This window comes from Myodes glareolus, chromosome 15, assembly GCF_982192425.1.
Source record: "Myodes glareolus chromosome 15, mMyoGla1.1, whole genome shotgun sequence".
NCBI classification, from domain to species: Eukaryota; Metazoa; Chordata; class Mammalia; order Rodentia; family Cricetidae; genus Myodes; species Myodes glareolus.
The window spans coordinates 32,752,832-32,779,470 of record NC_142040.1 but is presented as its reverse complement, the minus strand read 5'-3'; the positions used below and the strand labels follow the sequence as shown (position 1 = coordinate 32,779,470).

Sequence of the window (26,639 nt, the reverse complement as noted above, 5' to 3'; positions counted from 1 at the left end):
GGAATATGCTAGAGTCAATGGCCAAACAGTGTTGCAATTCATATAATTTCAGTATGAGTGGGATTATTTTGGGTCTGGGCAGTGGGGAAACAAACAAGCAGCTTCTGACAATACTAGGCAAGGAACAACCTCATAGGAAATGCACAGATACACTTGATTATAATAATTTTCTTTCCTTTGTCATTATTTAAGATCATAAATAAATCAAGAGATGTCTATTTTGCTGTGAACCTAATAAAATTGAAAATACAAAAATTAAACCCTAAGTGAAAGTTGTTACTAAAAGACACAATGAAGATACAGGCTAAAAGCAAATCTCAAAATTTCTTCCTCTTGCATTGAGAAGAAAAAATAACTATGAATGATCAAGGAAATTTACAAAGTACCACAGTTGGAACTGGTAACCAAGAAAAGGGCTAACTCAGATTTGACTGTCAACTTGCTTCTTTTTCTGTAACTCCACTGCCCTATCAACACCCAGTAAAACTTGTATGCAAAGATTTTCATTTAATGAATAAATAATGAGAGAATGATAATAGATTCATAAAGTTATGAAAAATATGAAACAACATTAACACAGTAAGCACAATCCTAAAAGTTAACAATGTGACAAATTCACAGATTCTTTTATGAAACAGGAACCCTGAAGAACAGTCTCACCTTTAGGCTAGTTCAGAAGTCATTTTTCCATGGGTCCCCACAGTATAACATCAAGTTATACTGTTCACACAGTATAACATCAAGCAGTCCAGGCAAGAGCAGTCTCTTGCCCAAATGACTAGCAAACTCCATAATGAGACTCTTTGAAGATTTGAGGAATACCTATCTAACTGAAATATATCTCTATATATCTAGAAAACCTAACTAACATGACTATAAGTTTGATTGCTATAGATGACAATCTATTAACCTATATTTCTTAATTATACATTACATTTTTAAATGAGCTGTACAAACACAATACCTTAACCAAAAGTAGAAACAAAATTAACCTTAAATTTGTATTAGTAAACCAACGTCTATACCAATGAAAATCTTTATAGAATATCACCCTTTAAATGTAAAGAAACATTTATAAACAAAATTTGGAATATGGGCATAATTTTCTCCAAACTGCTTCTTACTGTTTATTGGGCAAAGAAATTTTGGGGGATATTCACAGTGACCTTTCAGGGGATCTTGGTCCATCAAACAATATTAGTCTGGAAGGATTCCACAGGTTCTCATCCTCTGTGGAAACAAAAGAAGAACCTCTTTTCTAAAGCAACACATCCTTAGATCCAAATTTTGAAAACAAGATACTTTTAAATTATAGATGCTGCTTACTTAGCTTCTTCACAGTCAAAAAATTCAAAGAAAACACAATAATATACATAATCCAAACTCTCTGTGTATACTCCATCTTTACGTGGTTTATTTGCTTTTACGCTATTACTTTTTACTCCTTTAATCTATGACTGTCTATACTCTGTCTCTTTAAAGACTTTACCCTTTTAAAAAAATTACTTCTTTTTATAACTCTCTATACTATTTTTCTTTTCTCCCCCAAGCCTACAAACATTTATCCAATACTGTGGCCTATTAAGAGGTCTTCTTCATCTGAATTTGTCTTTATTGTGTAACTGTAAACCTTTTCTGACCAGAAGTGATTCTTAAAATGCTGAACCCTTTTTATGAACTTAAGTAGTCCCATTGTTAGGGGAAATATGGCACTTCCTGTTTGCCCCACCCAGTCCAGCATGGTGGAACTGTTTGCTATGTCTGAGAGCCATGCTCACAGCCCCACTTTTAGGCACACAGCCAGTCTATGTTGCCATTAAGCAAGTTGTAACACTCTGTTCACAAACCCCAGTTAAATGCTACTTAGCTGGACCTCCAGAAAGAGTCAGTGTTCATGCTGGCAGCACGGCCCAGAAAGCCAGCATTTCAAAACCATGGCTATTTTCTGCTACCATTGAATCAAAAACAAAACAAAACAAAACAAAAACCCTTTCTTAAAGGGGTTGCAGAATGCCACCAGAAAGGAAAGCCCATTCAGGAAAATAAATTGGCTTAACTTTGTTTTCTAGTGTCTAGAATTTCTTTCCAAGCCCTCTAAAGTTTTATGTGGATTTAGTCAACCATGTTGGAGCTCCAATCTTTTGTAAAAGGTTGCTTGTTTGTTTCCTGGCAGCCCAGCAGCTAAGACCTGAAATAATCACACAGAAACCTTATTATTTAAATCATAGCTTGGTCCATTAGCTCTAGATTTTTATTTACTAGCTGTTACATCTTAATTCAACCCATCTCCATTGATCTGTGCATCACCACAAGGTCATGGCCTACCAGCAAAGATTCAGCATGTCTGTCTCCAACAGCAGCTCCATGACTTCTCTATTGACTCTACTTTCCTCCCAGCATTCAGTTTAGTCTTCCCTGCCTAGCTCTGTTCCCTGTGCAGGCCCAAGACAGTTTCTTTATTAAGCAATGGTATTCACAGCATTCAGAGGGAATCCCATATCACCAGTCTTACAGCTAACAGTGTATTAGCTTTCCGATCTTTGCCTGCTCCCTTCCCCATGTATTGACTGACCTCCTGGGTTTTCTACTAAACCAGTCTTTAACTTTCCACTCTACGCTATGTTTTTAATGGCCAATATTTTGTCTTCTGTTTCATAGGTAAGATCATAGGTCCACCAATGTTACTTATACCCACATATACCTCTTCATATAATTTATCCTTACTATTGGCAAATTCTTCATTGTAAGCTTCTGTGCTTGCTAAAACACAGTTACAACCTCTAATTGATATATGTGGCATGTTCATAGTCATTTGGAGACATAAGTATGCAAATGATGGTGAGAAGGTTGAAGGTTCTGAAGCACACATTCCTAGCAGAGATGGAGGAGAGGGATGCTCTGCATTTTCCTTTCAATTCTTAGGATGTAAGACAAAGCTTTTCAAGGTTTATTTAATGCACCATTTTCAAATTTTTAGGCTTTTATTTTGGCTGGAGATTTTTCTGTTTAAAATAGTTCCAAAATGTAGTTTTCAAGTGTTGTCTAATGTTCCCAATCACAAGAAAATTGTGACAAACCTTGTGAAGAAAATATGTATTCCATATATATGCTTTATTCACAAAGAGTTCTAGTACTTGTCTGAGAATGAAGCAATAATTTGTAATATCTATTCTGTATTAAAACAAACCTTTCACAAAGCAGGTTATCCATTAATAATTTACCACAAGTCTTGTAACCAGAGCCTCTGAGGACACTCTGAGAGATCAAGTGCTGTCTTAACTAAGTCAGTATTCACAGTGAGGTTATAAAAGTGTTATTGTAAATAATGAAGATTGTACACTGGGCATGCTTTATCTCAAATTTTAATATATACAATAAAATATGTACATATATTGTTACAAACACAAATTTAAAAAGCAGATCAAGTGGGCTGGGAAAGTGGATCAGTGTTTAAGAGCATGTATTGCTCTTCCAGGGGACCAGTGTTAGGCACCCAGTTGAAATTGGAGACTGTGATTTTGACCACCAACCAAGCAAAAGGAGAAAGAGGGGCAAGCATGCTTCCTGTTTGTGCATACAGTACCTCAGACCACGCCCTAATGGACTGGGATCTAAAAGGCTATCTCTAAAAGGCTATTGGCCGAATGAATTCCCACAACACCCAGCATCTACTTAAGGCAGTTCAAAACTGCCTGTAACTCCAGCTCCAGGGGGATCTGAAACCTGTGGTACCTGTATTCCCATGCATATATCCACACACTGATAAACACCCACATATACAACTGAAAAATAAAACAAATCTTAAGAGACAAAACATTAAAAATAGAGAGAAGAGAAAGAGTGGGAGATAAAATAGATAAAATTGTAGCAAAACTCTTGATATTTTTGTTCCTTAATCTCTCATTCAAGTTGTGTTTTTTTTTAATCTGCATGCTCCATGGTCAAAGCATAATCATGGCAAAACTGTTTGTTACTGACTTCTGTCCTGATTCCACTCAAACTGATATTGTTATTCCTTTAGTACCACCAACATGTTGCCATTCCTTGTTCTTTGATGTCTACCACGATTGCTGTGTTGGAAACTTAATGCCCCCATGTAACATTGCTAAAGATTGATCTATAAAAGACGTTTAAGCCATAATGGCTCCACCATTAATGAATAAATTAGGTCATAATTATAGTGGTATATTATTTATGTTTTGATAAATAAAGCTTGCCGGAAGATCAGAGGGCAAACAGACACACAAGTCAGTCATATAGGCCAGGGAGTGGTGGCATACACCCTCAAGCCCAGGACACAGGGACTCACAGATGGATCTCTGTGAGTTCAAGGCTACCCTAGGCTACACAAGATTGAACCAGAAACAGATTCAGGTTGTAGTGGTTCACATCTTTAATCCCAGTGTTTGGAAATCACACCCACTTTAATCCAGCACTAGGGAGATGAAGACAGGAGTGATATGGGTGGATAGAAGAGAAGAATATAAAGGAGAAGAGACAGGAATTCAGTGGAGTGTGAAGTTTGAGGATTCTTGGACACAGGACCTTGCCCCTTCTTTCTGAAGATTTGATAGAGGTAAAAGGTCTCTCTAGTGCTTGACTGCTTTGTTTTTCTGATCTTTTGGTTGAACCCTAATATCTGTCTCTGAATTTTTATTATCCATGCTATACATAAGCACCCATTATTGTGGTTTTACGATCATGGGAATGTTTTGTTATTGGTTTGCATTGTTTTGCTTAATAAATTCCAATTGGTTACCTCTCTTGTTTTCTTACTTCTACCATGAAATAATGTAAAGAGGTCTTCACCTTATGAAGCCTTTATGACCTTGAACTTCACAACCTCCAATATTAAAATGAACAAACTTTTGCTCTTTATGAACTCCATTATAGCTACACAATTCTTTTTTTTTAAATTTTTAAATTTTACTTTGCTTGAATTTCCTAAGGACAACACATTTGTTTACCTATTAGACTCATTTTGGTCCACTTTTATTTCAATAAAGAAGGCTTGCATCAGAAAAAGTCTGGTTCAAGCATATAAAGACTTTTCTTATTTAATTTGGTCTCAAGACAGGATTTGTTCAGTCAGAAGCATACTTGCTTGTTGAATAATTTGTCTCTTTATTTGTAGACTATTAAAGATCAAATTGCTTAAAAACTATGAAGCAGTAACTCAGAATTATCTCCCTAACTCTTTGCTTGAATCCTTGCCCTAGCTTCACCAACCTGCTTCTCCTGCTTTTGTTTTATTAAGAATCATGATCATGAATGAAACATAACTGGACACTAGTATCCTAATATCCATGTCCACTGAATACCTACTAGTATTATTACCCTCTTCAAGGAAAGAGAGATTTGAACACAGTTCTTCATAAATTATCTTTTCTTAATCATGTATTTTTATAAGTCAGGCTTATAGAATGCTCAAAGGAAGTCTTTGGCAAGGACCTGAAAAGCAAGTACATAAGCTGTCAGTGGAGGGTGGATCTATATATGCTTTGGCATCAGATGATATTTCAATGAATATTCTTACATAAAAATTTGAAAGCACTAACAAATATTTCTCTGTCTGAATTTTAATAGCATTAAGGAATCTTTTCAGTTTGATTATTTATTTCTTTCTCTATTTATTACAAAATGAATTTAAAAGCAATTTTTGTTTACTATAAAGGAAACAATTATTTTTAAAACTATGAAATAAAATTCACATTCTTTTATACATTTCTTTAAGCAGGAAAGATGCAGTAATTTGTGAACACAATTTAAAGTAAATAATTCTTCAAATAAAAATAATAAGGCAAACCTCAGGCACCACTGAGAATTCTATAGGTTCTAATGAAATAAAAATCTCCAGTACAATTGTAGTTAAAAAGAAAACACACTTTCATACTTCAAAAACATATCTTCTCAGAGACTTATTGCTATTCGGCACACAGTCACAAGTAGAAATTTCTAGATTACTCCTTACTCAAGATCATCTTAACCCAAAAGGTCAACTTCAGTAAATACCAGCAGTTTATATGGCAACTACTTCCTGTTCTCTGGCCACACAGGACCAATAAGCTGAGAGGCTCAGATGCAGAAGTGTCCAATCAACTTTCAGAGAAGGTTAAGTATCTGTAGTGATACTTAGCCATTTAAGGCTGAAGTATGGTTACTGTGACTCAGAGATTAGTTTTAAATCTTTAAGTATGTTATACTAATTTGACTAATCGCTATATCATTTTGTTTATTGAATTAATAATAATAATAATAACTACATGTAGCTGCTGATTGCCTTATGTTTGTTAGCACAGGTCTAAGCTGTGGGCCTTAAGCTACAGCAGCACATCTTAAATTCTTACAAATACCTTGCCATTTCCAGGTATCCTGTCTTCCTTACTTTCATGTGACAGTAGCTGTCCTCTGTCTAAAAGAGGGCAATATTGTGCTGGATAGTTTTATGCCAACTTGACACAAGCAATGTTATCTGAAAGGAGGGACCTTCGATTAACAAAATGCATCCATAAGATAGGCTATAGGCAAGCCTGTAGGACATTTTGGTAGGTAAGGGTTTTGTTTTTGTTTCTGTTTTTTTTGTTTGTTTATTTGCTTGCTTGTTTTTTTTTGAAACAGAGTCTTACTATGTAGCTCTTTTGCTGTCTTAGAACTTACTATGTAGACCAGGCTGACCTTGTAATCACAGAGATCCAATTCACTCTGTCTCCTGAATGCTAGGGTTAAAGACATTTACCACTACATGTAGAGCATTTTATTAATTAGTGATAGATGTGGGAGAACCCAGACCGTTGCGGGTGGTGTTATCCCTGAACCAGTGATAGTCATATAAGAAAGCAGACTGAACAAGCCATGAGAAAAAAATCAAGAAGCAGCACTCCTCCATGGCCTCTGCTTCAGCACTTGCCTTAATGTTCTGTAAACGGAAGCTGTGCTTTCGTTTCCCTGCTGCCCAAGACACAGAAACTATATTAATTACAACACTGTTTGGCTTATGTCTCAGGCATATTTCTACCTTGCTTTTACATTTTAAGTTAACCCATTTCTATTAATCTATGTGTCACCACGAGGCTGTAGCCTACCGGTATGGTTTCCAGCATCTATCTCCTTCAGCAACTACATGGCATCTCTCTCTAACTCTGCCTACTCTCTCTTTATATCTCTGTTCAGATTTCTGCCTGGCTTTACTCTTCTAAGTCATTGGCTGAAAAAGCTTTTTTATTAACCAATGTGAATAATAAAACATATTCACATCATACAGACAGGTTTTCGACACCTATGTTCCTGTTCTGTTTGAGTTTCTGTCCTGACCTCCATTGATGAGGAACATTAATGTGCACATGTAAGTTGAATGACTCTTTCCTCCTCAATTGGTTTATGGTCATGGTGTTTCAACACAGTACTATAACTCTGACTAAGCCAATTATTAAATACATAAATGATTTTTAAAAACCCCAAAGAACCAGTATATTTTCCCATAGTGTTTTATTTATTTCCTGTGGTGAGAAGGCACAGACAAATTATTTGTAAATGTTATATAGATACTTCACTGGTTAAAAAACACATTGGGTTGCCTCGTGATTTCAATAATGTTTTCAGATGGTTTAAATTTTCATCCTCCACCCAAAACATGAGTAATGAGAAAGCCCTTCATAGCCTTTTTATTAGCTTCACATCCCATAGTCCACACATATCCCCTAAGGAGCACTAACAAGAAAGAAATCTTATTATAGGAAATAATTACTTATCCAACAGTTATCCTTTCCTATTACATCTCAATGAGATGTGCATCAAGTCCAGAAATGAGGACCAAAAAAAGCTAAGGATAAAAATGTGGGAGCCACAAACATCAAGCATCAGTAGAGCAGGGAAGCCATACAGCCTCCCATCCTGGTGTCACATCACGGGAAGCCTACAGGCTGCATAAAAATAGGCACAAGCTTGATGCAGAATGAGAATTTTTTTCCCTAAGGGTTAGAATATTCATCTTAGAGTTTAGGGCTTTAGACCACATGACAGACAAGAATAAGGCCTCAAACACCATAAGTTTAATTTTGGGGGCATGGGGCTTTTAAAACTTTTGCAAAAATTGAAAACAAATTGTTAAGTGTTGTTCTTAAGTTTAAAGTTTGCTTGTAAAACCATCCATTTCCCACTCTTGGTTGTTAATCAGGATATTGGCCACTCAAGAGAGAGGGAGTAGATAATTAAAAATATACAGTACTAAGATCTGTCCCTCTTCTACCAAATCAGAGTCTGTGATTATGAGAACTGGAATTAATGGTGAACTGGAATGTTTACCACAATGTTTGTGCAAATCAAAATTTTAGAAATTTGATTGAAAGAGACTTGGGGTATGATAAGAAAGTTTGGGAGCTCACTAAGCTGCCCGTCAGTATGCAAGCAAAGAAAATGGCTTAAAATGTTACTCAATGGGTAGAGACCTAATTTTTCAAAGTCATCACATATACTGAAAAAGACCATGTACGAACATTTTTAAATGATTAGAAATAATTGCAAACTCTCTATAAAATCAGAGTACAGGAATTGAGGAATCAGTTCAGTAGCACAGCCTTTGTACAAGATCATGGGTATGATCCCCAACACTGCAATTATAATAAAAGTAAATAACAATGATAATAATAAAACAATAAATTTTAAAATGAAGTAAAATGGGGCTACAAAACATCAGTAAAAAGTGTGTCCCTAAAGCTCATGCTGAAATGAGTTCAAGTAACTCATTTGTCACTTATTGTTTATTCAGTAAGTTTGTTTATTCAACTTTATCTTGTCTTTATGTCAGGCATTCATCAACACTCCTTAAATAAAACAATCAAGAGAGCTCATTGCCAACTAAACTGGTTTGATTAGATGGTTGCTTTGGTTTGAACCCATATCAACACTCTGCTCAGATTTGAATTATAGGTCATACTAAGTTAGAAATTTTCAAGAAGCCTGAAGGAAGAGTTTGGGAGACTTTATATTTAGACAGAAAGCATAGGCTTAACAACCCACTCATGTTTCAAATAACTGTAAAATTGATTGATTCCTTTCTCATGGGTTGTCTCCCTTCCTAAGTCCATTGACTAACGGAAACTGAAAACAACTAGATAGCACAGTTTCTAAAGAGACCTCTTGATTCTAAACTTCAGTGATCTTTTTAGAGGTGATTGTTTATCAACAACCAAAGATAAATGTAATAGAGTGTCAACAAATCATAGCCATAAATTTCAATGTTCACAACAAGCTGATGAGCCCACTGTATTCTGGACCAATAAAAGCATCCTCCATCACTGTGATGACCATGTTTTAAGCAAATAAATCATGTACATAGTATCATCTGGGCCAAGAAGATGGGCCAGCCTGTGAAAACATTAGCCACACACTCTTGACAACCTGAGTTTGCTCCCCAGAATCTACATAGAGAGTGAGAAGCAGTGGTACGTATCTAAAATCTCAGCACTCATATTTTGAGATGAGGGGCAGAGAGAGGAGACTCTTAGACGCATGCAGGTCAGATAGTTTGGACTACACAGCACAGCAGTAGAAACAAGAGAAAGCCTGCCTCATCAATGTGCAAGGAGGAAACCATCTCACAAAAGTTGTCGTCTGACTTCCATTCTTAACCCTTGAACACACACAATTCATCTCAAAAATACTTTTAAATAAATAACAATCTAGAAAAAGACATGGTGACAGAAGCCATAAGGTGATAAAGCAAATTTTCTTTTTTATGTGAGTGACAAGGGATATGGTGTGTGTACTGGGAAGCCCCTGTCAATGATACATTGGTTGCCTTCTTTAGCAGTGAGCCACTGCTCTGTTAACTATCTGTGTGGAAAAACTGTACAAATTCACCTTCGACCATGAAGATCTCTGGTCAGTCCAGAGGTAGCCACCTGTGCCCGAGTCCTTCTCTGGCCCAGGATCCTGAGAAGAACCTCTGGAAAGAAGAAATCCTGAGGCTAGAAGTCACAGAGCAAGCCAGTCCCTGTCCTTGACAGTCAGATTGGAGACTGAATGCCTAAAACACCAGGGCCATTGGGAACCCAGGAGCTTGTCAGGGAATAGACCAGCTTCTACTGAAAAGTAGGTAGGGGCCAGGCAGTGGTGGCACACATCTTTAATCCCAGCACTCCAGAGACTCTGTGAGTTCGAGGACAGCCTGATGTACAGAGCAAATTCCAGGACAGCCAGAACTACACACAGAGAAACCTTGTCTCAAACAAATACAAAAGGAAGGAAAGAAGGAAGGGAGGGAGGAAGGAAGCAAGGAAGGAAGGAAGGAAGGAAAAAGAGAAAGAAGAGAAGAAAGAAGCAAAGAAAAGTAGGTAGGGTATTGCTTACAAATGGAGCTCAGGCTGATGGAAACAGCAGCTTAGACATGCCTAACACCCAGGTACTTCTCAAGCAGTTGTTGTCTGTGGGTGGAGGATCCTCCTCAGATGATCATTGTTCTGCAGGTGACTAAGCCTGAAACAATACTTTTCGGGGCTTTCCCTCATTGCTAGCAGGTGTGAGCTTCCACATGGACACAGATTATACCCAGGTCAACAAACAGCTATGAAAAACTGCAATGATGTAGAAATGGCAGATGAACTTGACGAACTACCATTTTCTTCTCACGCCTGTCTCTAAGCTAGTGAATTAAGCACATACACCATCAGTTGTATGAGAAGAGTGCTTGTACCACTCAGGAGCCACAGTCCTCACCAGAGGAAGGAGCCTGTGTGCATCAACATCACTGTGTGCACAGTAAAGAAAGACCAACCATCTGCTTTAGACTCCCTTAAAGAAACTCTGCTGGGGATGTTTTATTTGTTTGTTTGTTTGGTTAGGTTTTTTTTTTTTTCTGTGACCTGGATGGGACCAGACAGTGTATTCCCAGTTGAATGAACATACAGGGCAAGATGCTTCAGAAGCCAGTCAGCTTTAGGATGTTGCTGAAGACACACCTACAAGGAGTTAGATGATTCTCTGGAACCATTTGTCCCTACAGCCTCTGTGGAGGAAGCATATCACCTATGTTTGAGACATCCATTTGGAAGAGGTGGGTGTCTCAGGACTTCCTGGAGATCTTGTTTAAAATCCAGCAGCTTCTAGAGCATCAATAATACATGGCATACCTGCTGGTGAAAAACTTCAGGTTATTTCCCACTAGGCATTTAGTAGTTCTTAAATGTACACATTGAGTACTATAGCAAAAGGCCAGGAGATTCTCAGTCTGTACAACACCCACACTATAGATAAGATCCTTGTAAGCAGTGCAGGAAAAAAAAAAGTATGCCAAAGAGGATGGGGGCACCCCAAGACTATTGTGAGGCATTGCCTTATGGGCGTTCAGAGTGGATAGACCACTGCTGGTCTCAGGGTCTCAGAAGGACTTTCCGGGCTGTAAGATAGACTTTTGTGACAATCACTGGTTACCTGCCTGTCTGTCACAGCTCTAATGGGGCAATCCATAAAAACATCAAGAGGAACAAAGAATGAATAGTGCTGATGTCCATGTGAAAGGTCACAGAAGGACTGGGAAACACCTGAGGGGATCTTCAGGCATGTGGACTCATCCCCACCCTTGCAGAATCTCTGCCCAGATCAGGCTGCCATTGCTCGGGTATTTTTTAATTATTTTGTTTGGTTGGGGTTTTTTTTGTTGTTGTTGTTTTTGTTTTTGTTTTTTTTTTTTTTTGAGACAGGATTTCTCTGTAGCTTTGGGACCTGTCCTGGAACTAGCTCTTGCAGACCAGGCTGGCCTCAAAATCACAGAGATCTGCCTAGCTCTGCCTCCTGAGTGCTGAGATTAAAAGTATGTGCCATGACCATATGGCCCTACATTTTATAAGTTCTTAATTAGCCCTCTGTACAAAAGATTAATCCCATGGTTTTATATAGCAGTGCCTCGCATGGAACCCAGAGTGGGGTTCCATGACTTAGTCATTCATCTGTAAGGAACTCTGCCTGTTGTCTCCAATCAGGGACATTCAGGGGTCACCAGGCCATCCCCACACAAGAGATCCCGAATTCTTCCAGCACTGGTTCCATGTCTGAAGTGAGTGGAAGGGAAAGTAAAACCTCTGAATGGGAATTGTGGCTGAGAAAGAAAAAGTGAGCACTTGACCGTAGAACTCGATCCTGTGAAAATGATGTTTGGGCTTAAAAATAGATTTTATACCCTGTGTTGTTCATAGTGTGTACAATGGCTGTGTTTTCCGAGGGCTGTGAAAATGCACCATTATTTATTTAATTAAATTAATTAAACTTAATCAGCACAATGCAGCTAGGTAGGTATTGCAGCTACTGTTGTGTTGTCTCCCCAAAATTTATACATTCTGAATAAAATATAAATGTTCTCCAAATAAACTATGACTGCTTCATATAAAAAAGAACTAGATATAAAGAAAATAGAAGGATGTGACATTAAACCTCTAAAATTATGTTTCAGAAGCAACCAATCAAAATAATTCTGGAAATTGAGATAGACAATATTTTAAAGGCATTAGAAATAGAATATTAAAATCTGTCTTGTTTATTTCAGATGTCATCCTCAGATTCAGGGGACTCCATAAAACCCAAACAAAACTTCTCATTAAGGTGGAATTCTTTAACGACGTCATGGGTAAGATCACCCACTAAATCCACACCAAGTTCTGATCCTTATCATCGCTATCTGCTATCTGCAGACTGTAGTTTCTCAGCTCAGCGTTCTCGTCTCCCTGGTATGTTTTGTTTATGTAGCTGCATGTTTGATGTTGGTTTGTTGTTTTGTTTTATTCTTCTTCCCAGGTACTTGTTCTCAGCACCTACTGCTTACTTCCCATATTTATCACAATCTCTAAACAGAAAAAGAGCCCTGGTCTTCTTCTTGCTTTTTACTTATATGAACTTCTATTGAGTCCATCTAAACTTCCCAGTTCCAAACGTCCTGTACATGACAACATTCCTGAATACTTATCAGCAACCCATGAAATTCTCCTAAAACCCAGACTCATACAAAAAACAGCTGTGTATTAATGAGTCTCTGGGAGGTAGTGATGGCTAAGTCAAGATTTCATTCTGAACTAAAATAGGCCCTAAAGAATTGCTACAGATTACAGACTAAGCAGTTCATGCCATGTCAAAAGGAAAAGTAAAGCCTTTGACCATAAGTAATTGAACCTTGGCGTTTATCTTTATGTTCAGTGGAGTGACTTCTAACATGTAGACTCATGAGGTTTGACACTGAATTGTGGTCACTCCCCTTCAATTGTCCCATCCACAATGCTTCCCTCCCATGGTTCTAACCATTCAGTTGAATGATCCAGAAACCTTGGATTCATTCTTAACACCTATTCATGCCTTAGTAAATCTCACTGGCTCTTCCTTCAATATGTGTGTATGTGTGTGTGTGTGTGTGTGTGTGTGTGTATTCCTTCTCATTTTTACCTGAACTACTGCTGCATGCTGGGTGAATCCAAGTCACTTGTCTGAACTATAGCAAAAGACTCTGCAGTAGGTGAATCACTGGCCCCAGGTCTTCCATTCTTGTCATACCTCTTACTGTTATTAAACTTGAATGATCCTAATAACTTCTTAAACGGTCTAATAGAAATCCATAGTATTTCCCCATGTCTTAATGGGAGGCATTATCTTATTACTTCCCTTGGGTAATGCAAATTTACAATAAGTGACATGGAAAAGACTTGTGCTTGAAGTATTTCCCAGAAAATATATCTGACTAGTTTCCTTTTCCCAAGAGGATGAGAATTTGTGGAGTTTAGCCAGATCACATCCAACTTAACTTGGAAGGTGCTTGAGCCAAAAACTGCACATGATTGAAGAAACAGTATCCCACACAGAGACATCACTCTTCTCATAGCTGATCTAGAATCTCCCATTAGTATGGGCTAAAGAAAAGGTAGAGCCATCACTACAGAAATTGTAGAGAACTACATCAAGTAGAAGGCTCCCTCTCTCCCATCTTCTAGAATCATGTCTATATACACCAGAGAAGTTGTTTTTAACTCATTGTATCCAATTTGTGTTGTTTTAATTTTCTATTGCAGAAATTTCTTTGGCATTGCCAATAACAAAAAAAAGAATGTCTTTTTTCAACATTGTGTTCATGTTAGTGGATTTTAGATGATTTTTGACAATAGAAACAAACTCAAGCATGATAAATTAGTGATAAGACAAGTAATTCTGTTCCCAACTCCCAATGTTAAAGAGGTATCCATCCAGGAAACCCCAGTCAGCTGAGAACCAGTCTGTCTGCATGGTGCATATTTCTTTACAAATAGTAATCATTATTTTGTGTCTTGCAGGATGAAAACAAAACCATTTTTATACATGGCAATATGGCATCTGTGTTTTAGCTTTAGAGACTGTCACTCAAAGATTCATAAACACATTTCAGCCTTTAAAAATAAACTTTAAGTTATATATTAATAATCAAGGACATTGTTAAATAAGATTTCATTTAAACTATATCCAAAGACAATTTGTCTTTCAACTTTTTGAAATGCCCTCCTTAGCTAATGGAATTTCAGATGTCTGTATTTCTTCCTTGAACTTAAGGTATTTAACAAAAGGCTGAGATTGATAGTAATCACAACATTATAAGGAAATATTGTAATTAGAAAGAAATATATATTTCATAATTAAGAATTTATAAAAGTCTATGAAGAGGAAATATATTCCCTTTCATATTTGATCTTTTTCTAAATAAAATATTTATGCTTCATATACATTCCTTAGAATGCTAAACTTGTCAACACAAATATCAGACAAAATCTTCATGTTAATTGACCCCAAACCAGTGAGCATTCCACTTAAGTGATCAGAGATTGTGTGTTTCAAATCATGCATCTCGATCCAATTCATTTCCCCATCCCTTTGTATCTACCCTCTGCCCTTGGAACCAACCCCACAAAATAAAATAAAATTTAGTAGAAAAGGAAAGGATATGAAAAGAAAAAAATAAAAATCTTGTCATAAATCTCATCATGAAAGCTGTAGGGTGACAAATGTGTCGTGTGTGTGTGTGTGTGTGTGTGTGTGTGTGTGCGTGTGTGTGTGTGTGCAAAGAGTCATTGCTCTGGTTCAAGGCCTCTGATTTTTGCTACCCTATCAAAGTTGTTCCTCAGTGGGACTCCTCTTTGGTACCCTGCTGTTGTCCTGTGTATTGGAGATCCTGCAGCTTTGGATCTACAGGTCATTCCAATTCATGTGTTCCAGCAGATCACAGATGGGGTAGATGTTAGGATGGGACGACTCATAACCCTGGTTCTGCGTATGGGTAGTTGCACGATTGTTCAGCCCACTTGTTGTGACTTTTGAATGCTATTAAATATCACCATCCTAACCAGAAAGTCCTACTTGGAATGCTTGGAATTTGATTATTTGTGTATTTATGTTTTTATTTTCCTTGCCACTTTTTTTTCTGATGTTGTTTGCCTCCTTCAGACAAAATTAACCCTTAGGCATAAACACAGCTCCCTCCCTTTTAATGACAATACCTTACAAGATCCCTGGTTTCTGCTTAACAGAGAAATATCCTTTTCACTCCAGACATCTACATTTTCCGATTTCACTGGTATTCAGGAGGGGTCCTGCCACAGAGCCATGCTGTAGGACAGTTGCCCAGGTAAAACAATCACGTCCAGATCCCATCCCTTCTAAAGCTCAGAAAACATGCAGATTAGGATGTATAAACTAGGTAAGAACCAGAAGAGTGGGTGAAGAGCTAAGAAAAGCCATTCCCTGGACTCAGTACAACTATTATAATAATCAATATACATCAATTCTACTTATCTTCACTGAGTCAATACACAAGACCAACCCTATCAAGAATTAGTCAAGGAACGTGGAAAGAGGCTCATGTCTATCAATAGATTCTGGAAGTGGGGAATCACTGTGTTCAGTTGTGTGCTCCTAACTGAACCCCTTATGCTCCAGTAGGTAGTACCAAACCCATGGTCATGTAGAAAGATTGACCTGGTTAATCTTGGTGGGTTAGAAAGCAAGACAAATAAACCCATGTGTGTGAAAGAGATTTGTGGGGGTGACAGGTATGAATTAGGGTCGATGGAAAGTAGGCAGTAAGAATGGTCAGTATGCAAAGTATACATATGTCAAATTGTAAAGAATTTTAGGAATGATTTATAGTATATAAAATGAGTAAAGAGTAACCATACCCTATGACAGTTCTTCTCTGAATTCTTCAGAGGAGAGACTCAAAGTAGATGTGTCTGGGCTGAAACTGTCTGCATTTGTGCTCATTGCAAAGGATGGATGTTATCCTTAGCCTTATCTTACTTGCACAATTACAGTTTTGGTAATTTTCAAGCCACCTACGTTTGAATCTGGCCTCATTTAAAAGTTGCTACAAGAGGGAAAACTGTCTAATAAGGAGGCCCAGCAGAGAAAGTGGTGGTCAGTGTAAGCTCTGTAACCGCACAAATAGGCCCTGAAGAATTCTTTCAGCTTCCCAATTAAGCACAATTGGAGCTAATGCTATTTTCTGTGAAGTGTGAAAGGAAAACAGGATTTTGATCAGAAATTCTCTAGTTCTAACTCATCCTTGGCCCAATGCCTCCAGAACTGCATTTACATTCTTGATAGTGTTCCAGTGAAAATGCAATTTATTTTATATGACTTGTTATTTCCTATAGTCCTGGCTGGCTTGCTCAGGCTAAAATTTTTAATTGAATAATTCAAGCATCTGACGAAAATTATAAGTTTGCATTGGTAACAAGCAAGAATCAGACATCACACAAAAGCTTTAATCATGAAAGCAATTATAGGTCATGGATTCACACTCTTAACCAGCCGCCATGACCAAGGCAGCTAGCATATATAGTTTTTTTCTCGTTGGACACATAAATAAACATTAAGAATTTCATCCAGATGCTAAACAGGACTGCGAATCCTTGAAGAAAAATTTGTCGCCTTTTTGTGCTAATCTGCTTTCACCACTAAAATGGGCAGCGGGAGTTCTTTCCTAGCAGGCTGTGCCAAGGCAAAGAGATGTCACTCAAGAATTCGTTTGAATATTGTTAAATTTCATATGTGTAATGGGTGATGTGTATTTATTTTTGTGTATATCCTACAACACAAGTGCACATGCACACGGCATGAGTGTGTTTGGAAGTAGAAGTCATTTTAGGGTTGTTTCCTCTATCGCTGTTCATTTTGCTATTTAAATCAAGGTTTCACTGAACCTGAAACTCATTGATTGAACTAGACTGTCTGGTTCCACAGATTAGCCTGTGTCTATCCCTCCCTACTATATAGTTCTTTGTATAGGTGGATTTTTCTGTTTCACCAGCCAGTTATAACTGCAGAGAGATTTATTAATTTTGAAATCTCAGCTCATATAACTTTAACTAACCCATTTCTATTAACCTATGAATTGTCATGCAACTCATGGTTTTACCTGTATCCAGCATGCTGCCTCTGAGTCTTTTGGCAATCCCACATTTCTTCTCCCCATCACCCTCTGGGTCTGGCTGCCCCACCTATACCTCCTGCCTTGCTAATGACCACTTAACTTTTTATTAAACCTACAAGAAGTCACCTTGGCCAAGACACATTTTCACAGTGTAGAAAAAAGGTTATTTCATAACATTTCCCCTTTTATCTAAATGAAAAGAAAGGATTTAACTCTAACACTGTAAATTATACATAATAAGAACCATTATCAGGTAAGTATTACATTCACAATATCCAGTCCATTTTTGTTTTGCAATTTCAAAGAAAATACTCCATTATTTATCCTGTCTTGGTGAGTCTAAAGTGTTGTACATAATTTACCTTCTATCATAACTAAGGAAAACTGTATCTGGTATTTAACTCAATCAAAGACCCAAGAAGGATAAAATATGATTTGAGTAAACAGCAAGTGTAGAGCAAACAACTTTCAAAACTATAGACTATTTTCTTATAGCAATATACACACAATGAGCACATATATACACAATTAAAAGATAATCAAACAATTACAGAAAATGTTTGGCTTAGCCAATAAGAGACTAGTAGTGAGTTTAAACAGCAAACACAGTCTTTAAATATTTAATGTGCCCAAAGGAGTAAGAAGCAGCATTGCAGAATGCCAGAATGCCTAACAGGGAAAGCAAAGACAGAGGAGAGTGTAGACTGGATCCTCTGTGGTAAGCAATGAAAGCTTTAGTGTATGAGCCAATCTTTTAGCACAGTTTGTATATTTTTAAATATTCAACCCTTCAATATGTGGAGTAGAAAAACGAGCAAAAAGTTATAGGAATGAGAGCACTATGAGGAAACAGAGGAAAGAACAAAGGTCCTCTACCTAACTAACTCAAACTTCTCTGCAAATAGAGGGAAATACATAAATTTCGAGATAGACTTTGAAATTTTCCTCCCTTCAGACTGTCAACCACCCAGTGGACTGAGACAACTTGCCTAACGAAATGAAGAAGTTTTTGATAAATACAGTTCAAATAAGTCTAGTAACATAGAGTTTCATATAGAAAAAAAATTCTAAGAACCTAGGTACCTCAAAGTCTCAGGATGTTTTTAATGGAGTGATGGATGTAGACTATCCTTATGAACAGCTTCATGAAAGAGTAAGGTAAATCTTCCAGATGAAAATAACTGAGTATTAAGAACCTACAGATCTGCAGGGAGTCTCAGAGTAAATAGGTAACTTGCTGAATTTGAGGACTAGGCTGAGTCTCAACAGTCTTGTGAAGTCCACGTGGTCTGTGCATTGCAAGGAGACACATGACCCTGATCCATCCATTCTAAAACACTTTCCCTCAGAAAAGACATATATATAATTTGTGAGAAAAATAATTATAGACAACTGAGCCCCTACTAGTGTTCATCCTATTTGAAGCATGAGTTCAAAAGGGGAAGGAAGTGAAAGCCCACCTTAGTATTTCAGCAGACAAACTAAATCTGTAACAATGTAGGTGACTCTGAGAGACTCAGCAGTCAAGTGCAAATGAATTTCCTTATGGGATCTAAAATAAATAATAAAAAGTAAAATGAGGAATATGTATACAGTATTTGTACTTCCATAGTGACTGTATTTTGAGTAGATTCTGTCTACGCCATATAAAATTATTAGTACAAAGACTGCGCTAAACACAATTTGGCATGAAGGTAAAAATACCAAGAAGTATGTTAATCTCATGACTAATTTATCTGCAAAAATACATGTATTGAGTTACAAGAGCAAAAAAAAATAGAAAAAATTAATATTCATTAGCTTGTCATTTAATTATTTCTTTAGTAGGGTTATGAACTGCATTCTTTGTCTGTAGGAGCTTGATTTCTGCATGTCTTATAAACAGGAGCGGCCAGCAGCTCCAGAACCTCATATAGGTACATCCATGATGTAAAACATAATTTATCAGAATGTGTAACCTCAAAGCAATATTTCTAGTTTAGTACATGGAAAGAAATGACTGTCTCTTCCCTTAGTATTTCCAACTGCCTGGCTACAACAAGATGTGACATGACAGATTCTGTCTGGGGGTACACTCCACTTAAAGCGAAAGGGAAGATCATTTTATATCAAGGACATGAAAGTTACCTCCAGACAGTTTCTAATGTAGAACAGCCATCTTTTCATTCAAAGCACCACTTACTTGTATCATTACTCTCAGTAATTACACTCATGTTCCATTACTATGAGAAACTTTTCATTAAGAAACATGTAACTCTAAGATCAGTAAATGATACACTGCTTCCAATGCCTTGGAAAATTTTTAAAAAATTGGAACCACTTCAGGTCTGTCTTTTGTATCAGATGTTAGGTGGTTTTAAAGCAACCACCTAAACTGATTAGCTTAACGATTTCAAATATTCAGATTTAATTACAATTTGAAATATTCTGTAAAATGAATGGATGAACTCTACACAAAATGAAATGTGGTAAAGCAGAACTACTTTAAATGGCCATTTACACAGCAGGTCATCGATACGAGAATCATGGCGTCTGCCACATTGTCTTCTTCCCAGCATTCTGTTCTATCTACTCTGCCTATCTAAGTTGCTGTCCTATCAAAAGGACAAGGCAGTTTCTTTATTTAACCAATGAAAGTAACATATAGACAGAAGGCCCTCCTACATCAAGAAGCTAGTGTCCCTGCAACTTGATATACCATGGTCATAGAGGCCTACCTGTATTTGAGGAGAAACAGTGGAGGAGGAGTGAATGGGATGGAGGGGATGGACTGGGAAAAGAGAACTGAGGAAAAACTTTGATTGGGATGTGAAAACATAAACAAGCAAACAAATGGACGGCAGCAAAAAGTTTCTCTTCTGCAAAGGGCACTGTTGTTAATAGCTGGAGAATCCACAGAATGGGAGGGAAATCTTTATCTGCTGTACATCTGCCAGAGGATGGGTGCCTAAATTATACAAGGAACTCAAACAGTAAGCACCAAGAAAACACTACCAATGTGATGCTACTGCACTGTTCAGGGAAATGTAACAGTTTTTGGCTGTGAACTGTGGATCTCAGGAGGATCAAACACCCCACAAGAAGGTCTCATCGCAGTGGAAATGGAAAAGATAACATGTCTGTTTGAACTCCTGACTCACAAAAAGTGATTTGATCACAAAGTGTCCATTTATTCTCAGGTGGGTTTTTTTTCCTTCAAAATTTCTGTTTTCATCAAGTCATGAAGAAAGATGTAGTAACTAATTCAAAGTGCCTATGCAGTTTCTTGCATCCTATACATGTGTAACCAATATTACAATAATATTATAATAACAATAAAAAACAGCACAAGTTGCAGCAGACTCGATGCCCAACTGTAGCCCTTGCACTGCAGTTTCATTTTGTTTGGTTGAGTTTTACTTGAGGTCCATAGAAAAGAATACTCTTGTTATATTTTTTGAGTCATAATTTGATTGGAGGACACAACATTTGTGTGTTTTTGAATGCATGATAGTAATTCAACAGATACACTCAGAATAAGAATTAAACCAGCATATTAGGCATCGTCTTTTCAGACATTAATATTTTCATGTACTAGGAATTTCATACCCCGCTGGTTATTTTGAAAGATGTTGTAGATTATTTGACCCAATAATTACCCAACTACGCTAAAGAAATGCCAGAAGTAATTCCTCCACTCTAACTGTGCTTTGGTATGGTTATTCAGCTTCTTGTCTTTTCCTTTATCTTCTCTCCTTGTCAGTTTTCAGAGATAACGCTTCCATTTCATTTTCCTACCAATACTGGTCTATTAGCTTACACAAGGGAGTAAGAACTTGTGATGATTCATCTGATTGTAATACACGCTGATAAAAAATATGAGATTTCATGTCCTGTGGCCAAACAGTATTCTGTTGTGAAACTGCATGACACTTTTATATGCAGTCTAGTACTGATGGACACTTAAGTTGATTTGATCCCTTAGCCATTGTGAAGAGCATTTAATGAAAGGTATCTTTGGGATATAATGATTTCAATTTCTTTAGATATATACCCCATACTGAAATTGTTAGATCATGTTAGAAACTTCTAGCTTTAGTTTTTTGAGGAATTGCCACATTGGTCTTCATAATGGATGCACTAATTTACATCCCCACTAGCAGTGTATGTGTTTCCTTGAAAGGAGTATTTTTGAACCAGTATTACATATTGAATTTTCTGCATAATTCTCATATAAACCCTACCATATAGCACCATCAATTTCTTCACCATTTTATAAGGAAAGTAATACTTTAAAGTAGATAGAAATAGATTTATATATTAACTCTTCGTGTTGCTGCATAACAAATCACCACTGGAGGTTGGTGATCTAGGGAAAGGCGATAAACTATTGAGTATATGAACACATTTCTACATAGAGTCTGAGAGCTTCATGATAATGTGCTTGTCACAAACTTTTATTGGATTGTTAGTATATTATTAGATTGTTACTGTTCAGTAAAATCTTAACAACCCAATAAAAGGCTACGTGAAGATGCAGCAACAGACCCTGTCTAAAGCTGGAGCTTTGATTTGAGACTTGCCAATCTTGGGAACTGTAAAAAATGAGTTTCTGTTCTTTACAAATTACCAGTCCATGATACTCACTTATAAGAGGACAGATGTATGGAAAAGAGCTTTAAGTTTGAATATGTTCGTGTTATGAAATATGTCTTGCATTTCTTGAACTTTCGGTGCCTTCCTAAAAGGAAGAAAAGAAGGAAGAAGAGGAAAGGGAGAAGAGTGGTGAGAGAAAAGAGAGCATAGAAATTTATTTCTACACTATCATTTACTGTTTTTTCAGGAATGCTTCAGTTTTTCACCTACAGATTTATCCAAGGATATTTCAATAGGCATGTTCCTCAGCCTCTGTTCCAATTCTCATTGTTCATTATCAAATACAGATTTCTCTATACAGGTTGGAAGTTGAGAAGACTTGACTTTCAATTCACTTGTTATGTGTGCCCTGCTGAATTCTAATAATTCTTGAATAGAGTTTAATAATGCTGGCTTTGGGAATCAGTGTTTTGATTCAGTAATGTTTGGAAAGGAAAAACCGCTCTATTATTAGTCTATGATTTGAGAGATTCGTGACTAAGTTTTGGGCGTTTTTATTTACTTTGGAAATCTTAATGCACTAAATTCAAGACAGTTCCTCTAATCAAATGAGAAAAAATTATAAAATTAAAAATTATTATCAAGACTCTAATTTTTAAAGAGACATAAATACATAGGCTAACAACCAAACAAAACAGTACAACCAGAAAAAACATTTAACTAATATAGCAATTATTCAGTCATTTTAACAATAATGATCAAATATTATATGCAAGGTACCATGATGGGAAATATAGGATACAAGGGTACACAGTGGCCTGAGAACCTAAGCAGATTAAAGTCAAATTAGAGATATATTAGCCTTTCATTAATTCCTGTAAAACAAGGTATGTCACTGCCTTATGAATTTTATCAAACTAACTGTTTTGAGAGCTGAGTAAGGGAGGACCATTATTGGTTTTGGAAACACAGAGTACAGGAAGCATATGACATTTGTTTTGGATGGGCCAAGATGAAATATGGAGATTTATAATAAAATCAAAGCAAAAAGTACACACATTGCTATTTTAGGAAAATGTAATGTTACAGAAATAGAAGTTAAACTTTGAATCACAGTCAGTGTGAGGAAAAAGTTGTACTCAGATGGCAAAGGCCATTCATCCATTTGTTCAACTGAGACAAATGCACTAAATTTTATGTCCTGATCATCATACTTGGTGATACAATAGAAAGGAATATGAGACATGTTCCACCTTCAGACAACTAATAGACCTAAAGATAGATAGATAGATAGATAGATAGATAGATAGATAGATAGATAGATAGATAGATAAAACAGGAATCTGATTCATAAGGAGGGATGTAAGGTTGTGAGAGAAAGCAATTCTTGGGACGAGCTATTTATTTAATCTTGATCTAATGGATATGTGTGGCAAAGTCAGGATGTGAGGATCCAGGGCAGAGACGTCTCACTGAGAAACATTCTGTGCAAGGAACCGGAGGACAATTTAGGATCTAAAATAAGACTAAAGATTACAGAGTCTCAGTATTAATGTAGGCTGAAGCAAATCAGCCAGCAAACAGAATTTCTTTGAAGCACCATTCTTCATTAAGTGACTTGAGGCAGAATAGTTTGAATACCAGCAGATACCTTCATCTGTCTTTTGTCAACCTTCCCTTCCCACTTCCAGTTATTTATCTGACAGTGATCCTATTTTTGTTGCTTGCAATATTTGGAAGAAAAAAGCAGGAAATTCCTGTCATATGAGTACTTGCTAACATGAAACTTATAGTGAATGCAATCAAATAAAAAGCCCTTGTTTGCATCACATGTAATGTGGATTGCAGGAGAAATAATAAACAGAGGCTTAAGCCATGATTTTGAACCTTCATTAAAAATTCATTCTAAAAATATTTACTGAGCATATCTATTTTTGAGCAAATACTTTTATATTCTAGATATAAATGATAAAGATTGCAAAAATAAGAACAAATGCAGTCCTTTTTCTAGTGAAACACAGAGTACAGGTGAGGAGACTCATTTGACCTGTCAGAATAATTATAACTGAGCTATTGTAAAATGTATCATGAAGAAGAATTATATACAGCTAAAGAGCATCTAAAAATGCTTGATGTGTCCAAAGGATCAGGAAGGTTTTCTTGAGGAGGTCACAAATGACTAGAGGTATAAAGAATAAGGCTGATGTAACCAGCATAAAGGAGCAGCATCCTGACAGGAGAGGAGGAGGAAGAGGAGGAGGAGGAGAGAAATCTTGATGACAGGATCAAACACAGTGAAGGAAACAAAAAATAAAGCAGTTGTGGATTGTGCAGCCCAGTCAGTGTAATAATGAGGGGGCCAGCTTGTTGGGGTTTCCGTCCTGCCTGGTACCCCACAACCGGCAAGTCCCAGAAAATCAATCACACAGAGATCTCTATAGGTTATAAAGCTGACTGGCCCATTAGGTCAGGCTTCTTATTAGCTCTTATAACTTATGTTACCCCGTTATCTTTATCTACATTAGCCACATGGGCTCAGTACCTTTCTCAGTGTGACAGCTTACATGTTGCCTCTTCGGTGGTCTGCACAGGAATGGCTGAAGAAGCTCTGCTTCCCAGAATTCTCCTGTTCTCATTGCATCACCTCTACTCCCTGTCTGGTTTTCCTGCCTATACTGCCTGCCTGGCCAATCAGCGTTTTATTAAAATATGATTGACAGAATACAGACAATTCTCCCGCATCATTTCCCTCTTTTTTTTTAAACAAAGGAAAATACCCATAATCCATTTGTTGGGAATGTGGGCGTAGTATTTCATGCTACTTCCTGCTGGTTGGGGGCACTGATGATCTTATGGGGACCTAAAAAAAATTTAGAGTTATAATCAAGTCCTGACTGAAGTATCCTGTGAGTCTTGATCATCTCAGGCAACAGTCTTGAATCTGTTCTGGATGTAGAACTCTGTCATCTGGGCCATCTGTTCCTGTCGGAGATTTCTCAGGTGGTCTCCCTTGGTCAAAGATGATTTTTCTTAACTCTGAATAAATCCACAGCCTCTCATTTTCTGTGAAAACAAAAGCAAAATCTCTTCTCCAAAGTAACATACCTTTTGACTTCAGTTTTGAAGCCAAGGTATTTTCAAAATTCCTATCTTGGGTTAGTTCAGCAGCATTTATAAACAAAAGTCTTTTAGCAGTTGTTGCTCCTTCCTCAGCAATCAAACAATTCAAAGAGAGCATAATAGAATACAGTATGAAGATTCTCTGTGCATTTTCCATCTTTATGCAGCTTTATTTTAACCTCTATTTCTTTTATTTTTACTTTTACTTTTTGAGACAGGATCTCTGTATATCTTTGTCCTGGAATAACTCTGTAGACCAGGCTATCCTTGAACTCACAGAGATCCTTCTGTCTCTGCTTCCCCAGTGCTAGGATAAAGGTGTGTGCTACCACACCTTGAACTCAGAGATCTGTCTGTCTCTGCCTCCCAGGCATTGGGATTAAAGGTGTGTGCTACCACACCTTGAAGTCACAGAGGTCAACTACCTCTGCCCCTTAAAGTCTCAGAGGTCAAAGTACCTCTGTCTACCAGGCATTGGGATTAAAGGTGTGTAACACCACACCCAACTCCTCTCTTTTTACTTTAAGAACTTTAACTTTTATCCTGCATTTATTTTTAACACACTATAAACCATTTAGAGGTTTTCTTCATCTTTGAATCTCTCTTTACTGTATATCTCTCTTTTTCTGACCACATGAGCCTTTAATTTACAAAGCAATATGGAATGTCGTGGCTTTGACGGCTAGATTCTTAACTTTCCAGCCTCTGCGGAGGTACTGGCTGTAGCCATTTTTGATGCCACAACTCTATGGCGTTTCAAGGTCCTTGCTAGCAAGTAAGCTGGAGCATTCTGCTCACAGACCACACTCAGTCGGACTGCCTGTCTGAAAGAGTCAGAGATTGCCCTGGCAGGACAGCCCAGAAAGCCGGCATTTTAAAACAGCACAGCTTTTTTCCTGCTACTGCTGAAAACCCGAAAAGCATATGTTCAGCTTTTCATCAACACCGTTTAAGTGCTTTGCAGCAGGACCTCTTAAAAGAGCTGCAAGGTTTTGCAGCTAAAGCTGAGTCAGGAAGTGTCTCTTAGATGAGAGCATTTGCTTGCCTCTAGCAAGCACAGCAGACCCGAGAAATTGCTGCCACCAAGAAAACATGCTTTACTCTATTCTTTCCCAAGCTTTCTCAAGCTTTCTGTGGATTCAGTTATCCATGTCTGGGCGCCATATGTAATAATGAGGGGGCCGGCTTGTTGGGGTTTCCGTCCCGCCTGGTACCCCACAACCGGCAAGTCCCAGAAAATCAATCACACAGAGATCTCTATAGGTTATAAAGCTGACTGGCCCATTAGGTCAGGCTTCTTATTAGCTCTTATAACTTATGTTACCCCGTTATCTTTATCTACATTAGCCACATGGGCTCAGTACCTTTCTCAGTGTGACAGCTTACATGTTGCCTCTTCGGTGGTCTGCACAGGAATGGCTGAGGAAGCTCTGCTTCCCAGAATTCTCCTGTTCTCATTGCATCACCTCTACTCCCTGTCTGATTTTCCCGCCTATACTGCCTGCCTGGCCAGTCA

The 26,639-nt window shown here is 37.4% G+C and overlaps 1 pseudogene; it reads left to right on the top strand.

Annotated features, from left to right (window-relative positions):
* Positions 1-10,504: 10,504 nt before the first annotated feature.
* LOC125406076 (F-box only protein 34 pseudogene) lies at positions 10,505-11,450 on the top strand (annotated as a pseudogene).
* Positions 11,451-26,639: the final 15,189 nt, after the last annotated feature.